This window comes from Pseudopodoces humilis, chromosome 6 (genome assembly GCF_049639895.1).
Source record: "Pseudopodoces humilis isolate 2021_Gansu_Grassland_sample_001 chromosome 6, ASM4963989v1, whole genome shotgun sequence".
NCBI lineage: Eukaryota > Metazoa > Chordata > Aves > Passeriformes > Paridae > Pseudopodoces > Pseudopodoces humilis.
The window spans coordinates 59,716,391-59,725,890 of record NC_142205.1 but is presented as its reverse complement, the minus strand read 5'-3'; positions in this window follow the sequence as shown (position 1 = coordinate 59,725,890).

The following is a 9,500-nucleotide window of genomic DNA, read 5'->3' as shown; positions in this document are numbered from 1 at the left end:
ATGTTTTCTGTCACCAATCCCCCTCCTTATTTTCCATGTGCTTTAGCATAGTTTTCAGGAGGATGTGCTCCAGGATCTTTCCAGCCCACTGAGGGGAACTGGCTGGTCTGCACTTCCTCAGGGTGCAAAGTTATTGTCTGCTTTTCCCTGGCGATTTATTCAACCAGGCCACCTGGGCTGCAGTGTCCTGTCTTATGGATGGAGGACAGAGTATTCACTTGTATATTCCTGCAGTGAATGAAGAAGAGAGAAAGCAGTTGATGTATTTTTAAGGTGCACTGGCTCAAAAAAATTTATAGTAATGACTGTAGAGTCGAGATCCAAACAAGTTCAGTAAGCAAATGCCTACTTCTACTAGTGAGGGTTTGTGCTGATGGAATGTAACTTTTAATTTATGTTTAATGATTGACCTGGTGTGGAGAGCAGGGGAAAGTAAACCACTTGTTATTTCAGCCCCCTGCTTCCGTCTTGGATTGTACGTTTTGCATGTGGGGACACGTTGCAGGGAATTGCCCATCTGGGTAAAGTGACCTCCAGCCAGGAGGTGACTCACCACTGCTTCCCTAGGCTGCAGCCATCCAGTCCCACTGTGCCACACTCCATTGCTCTCAACAGCTCCTGGGGCTCAGCCAGGAGTGCTTTGCCACCTGAAGAGCAAGTGCAAACACACAGTGAAAAATGAAGAGGATACCATGTTTGGAAATGCTTTTGCAGAGAAAAGTCTGGCTCATTTCTTTGACTTTGAAAGGATATTCCACACCCTCATGTGAGCTGTGTGTGAAGGAGTATAAAGGATCATAGAACAGTTTGGGTTGGGAGGCACCTTGAAGGCCATCTAATTTCAATCCTCCTGCCATGGACAGGGACACATTCCACTGGATCAGGCTGCTCAGAACCCCATCCAACTTGCAGGAATGGGGCTTCCACAGTTTATCTGGTCAACCTGTGACAGTGCCTCACCACCCTCACAGCAATGAATTTCTCCCTAATAGCCAGTTTAAATCTGCCCTCTCAGTTTAAAATCATGCCCCCTTGTCCTTTACCCTTGTACAGTTAGTCTCCAGATTTCTTGTAGACCTCCTCAGGTATTAAAAGGCAGCACGTTTGTGAGAACTGAGGCATTTTTATATAAGTTTTAACACAACTTGAAATCAGACCAGGGTTTGCCATGTCACACAGGATCACAAAGCATGTGCATGTTCCGGCATATGTTCAGCCTTCAGAAAACTGCATTTATAGATTGGGGGAAACAAGTTTCTTTGAGTGAGCTGACCCTCATTATAGGTTACACCAGCCCTTCCCAGACCACAGGCTTAAACAGGAAGGGAGAGAGACGTCTGCCCTGTCTTCAGTTTTACAAACCAAATTCGTCACAGTATTTTGCTGCACAAAACCATCACCCAAAATAACCCTATTCTCGTCTGTCGGTTTATATTTGCAATTATACTTCGCAACAGGAAGAAAACTATGTTAATTACATTTTGCAGAAGAAACATTCCTTTTGTGCTTTCCTAGAGTGCCTGTGGGGAGATTACTATTTCGAAATTAAAACCCAAACAAATAAACCAATAGCTGTTTTCATTGGAGAGCCCAGTTTCTGCCTTGCTGCTTATTAGAGTAGGGCCTGTGCCGATGAGATTTTCTGGAGCTGGAAAACCTGCACAAGAATTTCTCCTGCTGGACACAGGCCCTGCATGACGACAAGGTGTTCTTAGGAAGTTAGGAAAAGATTTGCAGAGGAAAGAGCAATGAGAGTGCATTGTATTGCATTGAGAAATATTGTCACTTTTAAAAATTTTTTAATACCCACATGTTTCTACTCCATTTTGCATCAGTGGTTCAGCTACTTTGACATCATACTGTCTTTCAGAGGTGATCCCTAGAAGAAGAAATATTATTTCCAGAAAGCCAGGAGGTGTGCATGCAGGAGGCTGGGGAAGCTCCTGTTTTCCTAGAAGTCACAGATAGGTTTGCTATAGAATGAAGCAGAATTCTTGGGCAGTAAAATCTGAGCCTGGAACAGGGTGAGAAGCCAGTGCTCTGGGGAGGGGTTCCCAACTGTGACCATAAGGATGCTGGCAAAACCTCACCAGCATTGAAAGCAGGCTTATCTTTGTTAGAATATAACTTGTGAATACCAGAGGCTGGAATGGAACTGATGATTGTGAGCCAGGCTGCTGTGTCTAAACATGGCTGAATCGTGTAAATGTCCGGAATAACCTTCTCTGGCTGGAAAAAACAGGGGGAAATCCAAAGTCCTGTGAATAATTTAATTCTTAGAGTTACAAGTGGGTGGTGTAGCTAGTGCTCAGCAATGTGATTGTATGGAAAGTAGTTTTAACACAACCCCAGTGCAGGAGGAATAACTGCATTTGGACAAATGCAAGCTGATAAACTCAGTAGTATGTGAAATTTATCCTTCAGTCTGATGTGTGCAGTAAAAGATCAAAAGGTCAGAGTGAAAGATGGCCTATTTAAGCTTTCCACAGATCCTCATCCTCTGGTTTGTATCATCTGTACGCTGTGGTAATTGACTCTTCTAGTCTGTCTGTACTAGCAGTTCAGGCCTGGGGGAAGCTGGCTTTCTGGGAGAGATCTTCTGGGTACTGACCTGGACCCCTGGATACCCTCTGCAGCTGTTCCAACATGGAGCAATGGAAACCACAGGCTTACTTTTGCCCCCTTTCACTGCTAAGCAGGGAAGAAGTAGACAGGCTGATTTGTCAGCAGGCTTTATCATGATGAAAGGGGAGCAGCCCTGCTGTCTCAAGCTTCAATTCACAGCATCTGTGTAGCCCATGTAATTAAAAGAGCCTCTCCCTTTCCCTGCCTCCCATGTGCAGTCTGTGCTCTTCACAGAAGTCTATGGGGAAGACTTCCTGCTGGAGAAAGATAATTAAAATCTACAGCAAATGAATGCAGCTACTTGGCTGCATTTTTTTTGTTGTTGTTTTCTCGTTTGCTCTCTATTTTTCCTTGATATCCATGGTGATAAAGATGGGAAATCAATGTGTTAAGAGAAATGCTAGTTCAGTTGGAATTCAGAGTGAGCTTTTAGTATGTCTTAGGCATCTATGGCTCATCTCATTTGTTAACAGTATCAAGTCAGGAGATGATTAACAAAATGAGCAAATTATTTTCACATCAAGATTTAGAGTGGCTGCCTTTTAAAAAAATGTATTTAATAGTCTACCCAGTAACTATTTGATCTCTAGGAGAAAGCTTGTGCCCAAAGCAGATTTGCAAGATCGGAGCCACAATTAATGTTATTTTTGCTGAAAATTATCAAAGTCACATGCTATAACATCAGTGTGGGAAGGGCAGGTATGGTAGACATGAAGCTTAATGAAAGGCTACTTTAAAAAAACCTTGCCATGGTAGTTTGCATTTCTTATTATTTTGATGCTACTGTTTTTTAATTATCATTGGAAAATCTACATTATTCCTATCTTCTTAAGGCCCTAGACAAGCCACTGAAGGTGCCTTGCAACTTGCCTGTGAAGCAGCAGTATTATACCCCAGCAATGACACTGCTGGCACTGTCCAAAGAGAATTATGGATAATATTCCTTGAACAACCCATCTTCTATTGCCCGTGCTCTGAGACTTGGTCCTGCCTTTCCTCTTGTAAAAACCTATGTCCAATGGGACTGCAGCTGTGTCACACTGCTCTCTCTCTCTCTCAGGAGAGCAGCTACCTAGAAAATAGGTAGGCTGAATGAATCTGCTGACCTGAAAGATTAGAAGGCATATATACAATTTGCCTGGAAGAAAGGAAAAGAGACCTCCATGATTGTGAATATTTGTTGAAATTAAGCCTTCCCCTTTCTGTCTTTACTTAAGTCTGAATCAGAAGACTAGGAATATTCTCACTGGGACTTGTGCTGTGATCTAGCCTCGCCTTTGCTGTTGATTTTTTTAAGGGAGGGGTTTAGGGAGCCTGGAAAATGTAGCTGTGTAATATGACCTTGCCTGCACTTTTAGGGTAGAGCATAGGTAGGATGTGTCAGGGATATGGCAAACTCCTGTGGGATGCAACTGCATCGGTGCCAATGAAGGTACAGGTGCCAGGGTTCCTATAGTGCTCCCTTCAGGGACTGGGTGCATAAAAAATGTTTTTCAGCCCTGCAGAGGGCTCACAACCTGCCCCTTAAGATATGTGCTCTCCAGCCTGGCTCAGCCCACGTCGCTGCCCTGTTGCTGCTCTGCTGCCTGAGGTGAGACCAACTCAGCTCCAACCAGCAGCTGAGCTTCCTCTTTTTGCCTAATCGATTGCTGAGATGAGATCTAGTCTGTGTTTCAACAGCAGTTATTTTGGGTACAGCAGATCAAGTTTCTCCATACAGAATGGATGTTGCTTCCCAAAATTGCCTGTCACATTTTCCATGAGTGAGGAGAAGTCATTTGACTTCTTTGTGATAAACAAGACTCAGTGAGCAAAATAGCAGACTGGTAATGTTCTTCCTAATGCAAAGAGCTCTGATGCTACATGTGCTCCTCAAGAGTTGCCCTGTCATCTCCCCCTTCTTAATGTTTGATTCAGATCCTGCTGCTTAACTCTGTTTCTTAGGCTTTCCTTTCCTCTAGTTAATGTATAGCTGCAGTTTGCATCCTGCTTTGTGTCCATATGCCAACCACAGTTTTCCATTTATTCTGCCAAATTTATAGCTATGCCCTCAACCAATAATCTGTCTAGGTAGCCAGTATGAATTATGTGCAAAATGTTATTTCCTAAATCTGGATGTGATTATCTCTCAACTGTGCATTTCCAAAAGAGCACCTCCCTTCTAAAGAGAGCTAGTAAGCAAGGAGAGCAGGGATTTGCCAAATGTTTGTGCTTCTATGCTTAATGAAAAGAAACCTTTTTACTTTTTCCCAGACACTTGTATCTGAACTATTCAGTCTATCAATTCATCCCATTTTCTTGAAAAACTATACATTTAAGGAAATACCCCCTTTGATTTGCTGATGGCAATACCTGTCAGGAATGACTTATTACTTCATGTTTCATTTAAAAACCCTTTCAAGTTTAAAAAATTTTAGTATGAAAAACAAGGGGAGAAATTGTTGGGTCTGAGTGATGTTCTCTATTGGCACATTTATTGCTTATTGTACAAGAGGTGGTGACCCCAATACTAATTAGAAGAAGTGTACTGACATGCAGATTTCCTGGATTTCCAAGCCAGAGCCAAAATGATTCATTGCTGCAGTGGAGCAGATGGTTCTTGCAGAGCTCCTGCCTGGATAAGCTTTGTGGGGAAACAGCCTTATCACCTCCAGGCTTGAGCAAGCTCTAGGGAATCTCTCCATGATCCAGTTGAGACAGGAGAGGCCTTGACGCCAGCCTGCTGATTTTTGGTTCCCCCACAAAATCAAGTCTGCTTCTTGGCCAAACAACTTCCTCCCCAAGCCCAGTCCCCAGCTCTTTAATTTCCCTTCACCAGGCCCACAGATGGGTTTTTTCTCCCACTCCACTGGCAGGGCCCCCACACCCCAGGGCACAGTGCCTGGAACATGTTTGCTTTCACACTGACTCACTTCTGCACCCATCCCACCTCAGACCACAGTGGTCCTGAGCTGAGAGTTAAGAAAAGTGCCCACAGTAGAAGCTGAAGCCCCGTGAAATCTGACAGGTTTATGATATGTAGCCAAGTCTGGGTCTGAGGTCAGGTTTATTGACAGGGTCACAGCATGCAAACAGCACATGCTTCCCCTGCTCCAGACCTTCTGCAGAAAAGATGACTTGTGTACAGATAACCACAGATATGCAGGATGGAATCCTGGGTTGCACAATGCCCGGCACTTCTCCAAATTATCTGTTTTGCACTGGCCTCTTCCAGGAGGCACTCAGAAAGTGTGTCTTGTGAAAGGTTTGTCTCTGGGATCGGTAGCAAACTTTTTTGTACTCTGCTCCTTGTGCTGCAATCCTTGTGCAGCTGTGTGTGAAACCATGACATGAGCTCAACATGGTAAATGTGGAATGCAAAATCAAGGCTGCTGTGTGATAAGGATTCTCAGGATGGTTAGGATGCTGTCATGCTCATCACCGTTACGCACAAAGGCAGGATATGGAAGAGCTGGCCCATCATCTCCCTGTCTGCCTCTTCTCTGTCCTGCTGTGCTGTGATCCACTCTGTTTCTTGCAGCAAGGAATGGTTCTCTGTGTTTTGCCAGCAGAGCTTCATGAAGATGCAACCAGAGGAGAGCAGTATGCAGAAACCTTCCTGTTGTGCCCTGCCAAAAATCCCTGCACTGGGAGAACAGGCATCTTGTGACTTTCCAAGTTTCACAATGCAGGGTGAGAGGATGCTGTTCTTTCCATACCCATTCTGCATACTCAGATTTTTCCTTTAGTGTCCTTTCTCAGTAGGACAAGAAAATTTTGCAGCAGGATCGGAAACAGGGAAGGAACTGGGCAGGGGGGAGAGAGGGAAACAACTTGTCACAAAGTTTTTGTAATGCTTGTCTGAGAAGCAATCTTCTGTAAAGCTGTTTCCTACTATAAAATTCCCCTCAGCACTCAGACTGTGACTGTGCTGAGCTAGCAATCTGATGGTTGCTGCCCTATGGGCATATATGGGATTTAAGGACACACACCTTGCATGCTTTCCTTCATCCTGGAGCATTATCTCTGCAGCAATGTTCAGGCTTCAGATTGAGCTCAGCTCCCACTGAGATGAGAAAGTCTCACCCTGCTGTTCTCAAAAAATTGATTTTTGAGGGTTACATACACTAAGAAATGACACAGTTATGAAAACACGGTGTACACCACTGGTTGTTCTTGTTTCTATGAGTACTTCAGACTATTATTATGTTCATTGTTTTCCAGTTGAAACAAATGCAATTCTTCCCCTGTCAATTCAGAGCTGAAGCACAGCCACAAATCCCACACTGAAAAGCTGGTGTTTTGTGTGGGAAGTGGAAAAATAGAATCTTCCACAGGTGCTGAAGGGCTCAATCTGCAGCCTTGGAAAGAGCTTGGGTTAATGGAATGATGAAGGTACACAGACACTGGGTAGAGAAATTATAAACTTGTGTTCCTACAGTTATAAGTAAGAATATGCCTAGAGTAGGTAAGAAATTACATTAGGTAAAATTGTTTGAGGTTTAAGCTGTAATAGTGTGGGTTATAGAGTAGGTAAGAGATCTAGAAACTGTAATAGAGGTGTGTATGCGTATGTGACCTGTCAGCTTATTGGCTAAGAGACAGATGCAGTGCAGCAAAATTAAGCCTTTAATTAAGCCTAAGAAGGTGATAGGCTAATAAGTGAAAACAAGTTTTGTGTCAACTGTCTATTGGACCAAAATGTTCTATATTGCTGTGTGAAGAAGAAACCCATGACTACCTTGAGCTATGGCTGAGTTGTTGCTCCTCTAAATCTCACACCTTCAGACTGACATCTTATCTGGCTACTTGAGCAATAAATCATCTCAAAGCATGGTGGTCCCATGCCTCGTTATTCATCTTGACAGTTTTGCTCTTCACACTGGTAACTCTGATGACCTGAATGTTTCTGTTCTGGTTTAATTCCTGCTGCTACATGGACTTCAGTACTAAAATACATGAATTTGAACAGGAAAAAAGAAAGATCTGGATTATTTTTTTCTAATTGGCTATAAAAATCAAGGGAGGGGACATCTATGCTGTTGCAGGAGCATCTACTTGCCTCTCTGAAAGCTGGGATCTGACCGAGCCTGTCCAGCCTCCAGGATTTGTGCGACACGGCTGCATGGCAGTTTCCCAAGGATTAATTTTTTTCTTCGCTTTCCAAAGCTGTTCCTAAAAAGCCATTTGAAAATGGGAGCAGGTAGTGGCTAGTCCCAGAAGCCAGAAAGAAATAGCCATTTGTACATGTGGGAGAGTACATGATTTAAGAGCTCTTAAATCATGTACCCTCCCACATGTACAAATTCAAGCAAGCTGCTTCTGCTGTGCCACCAGCAGACAAGTGTTCTCTTCAGAACTAACAATTTTAATGTGGGAAGTGAAAATGGTGAAAGTTCCTTATCTTTGAGACAGCAAGAAGCACAAATCCTACCAAGGCAAAGGATTTCTCAGCTAGACGAAATGATTTACAGGAGGAATAACCACATAATGATAGGCATGAGACAAGTGCTAAATTTACTACAACTCTGTACAGGTTAATCTTGCATAAAATGAAGACATTTAGTAATAGCTGTCACTTCTCATCCTGCTTCTGGATTACTGCAAAACATCCCTGTTTTTCCTTAGTCCTTACAAAATCCACCATATAGCTTTGGCAACATACTTAAAAACACCATCATCTCCCAGCACACTGGAAATATCAGTTCTTTGCCAGAAACAGCTCCCTGAGGGTCACACAGAGACTCTGCTGGGAGACAAGAGTTCCAGGTTCTTGCAAAATATTTGCCTTGAGGTGCCACAGTAATAACTGACCTGTACAGGAATGTCTGTAACAAACTGCAGGAAGGTTCTGTTTCTAATGGCTCCATCAGCATGACTGATAATTGCTGCTGAACTTGGTGAAACAGGTTGTTTACATGATATGTATTTTCCTGATGGTTTGATACACAGTAATATACCATTATGAAGATTGCAAGTATTGGGTTTGGCCAGACAGCAGCTCTAGAGGATCTTTGAGCATAATGTTGTTTTTCAGTTCTGTGTCTCTTGATGAATGGTTTGTAGAGAAAGTAGGTTTTTCAGGCTTAAAATCCAGGGTGTGGACAGGAGAGCAGGACACAGCACACCCAGTCCCACATCCAGTGGTGTGAGCCACTGGTTTCCCGCTGTCTCCATTTTTGCTCTGTCAGATGGAAGTAATCTTTTACTGATGGTCAGGACTGGTGTTTGGGATCAAATGTACTTGGCTACCTAAGGGCCTGGCTTGGGGGTTCCCTGGAGTCAACAGCAGTGGCCTTTTGAAGCCACCCTAGTAACTGAGTAAGTATCGGCTACCGTGTGATGCTCAAACCAACACTTCCAAGGAGCACCCACTTCCAGCTGGAGTCCTGTATCTGCATTCAAGGCTTTCAGCAAACTGGTTTCTAGCAGCACTGAGCTGCAGATACATTGGGAGATGGTAAATCTGTCTAAATCTGCATAAGATCTTGATGCTGTAATCCTAGTTGCTGAAGGCTTTATTGGTTGAAAAGTCTTTCCTGAGTAATCATATAACAATGGTCACATAGCTTTGAAACTAAAAGCTAGGATAGTCTTTGCTCAGGTGGATCCTAACAGTCAGAACTACTAATGATATATTATCTACTCTGTTTTTATCCAGTTCTCCTGCTGGGATATTAGAACACTCTCTAAAGTTCACTAAGTTAAACTTCCAGCTGTTGCTGATCTCAGCTCAAAAATAGAATCAGCTAAGTGTGTGTGATGATGTGATGGGCAGGTGCTGAGCTAACATGGGTATGGCTACTCCTGATGTCTCTAAACATGCCCTAGAAATGTCAGTAAGCACAGGATAACTGGTAACAGGAGCTGGTACAAATAGGTCTCTCTTGTCTGCT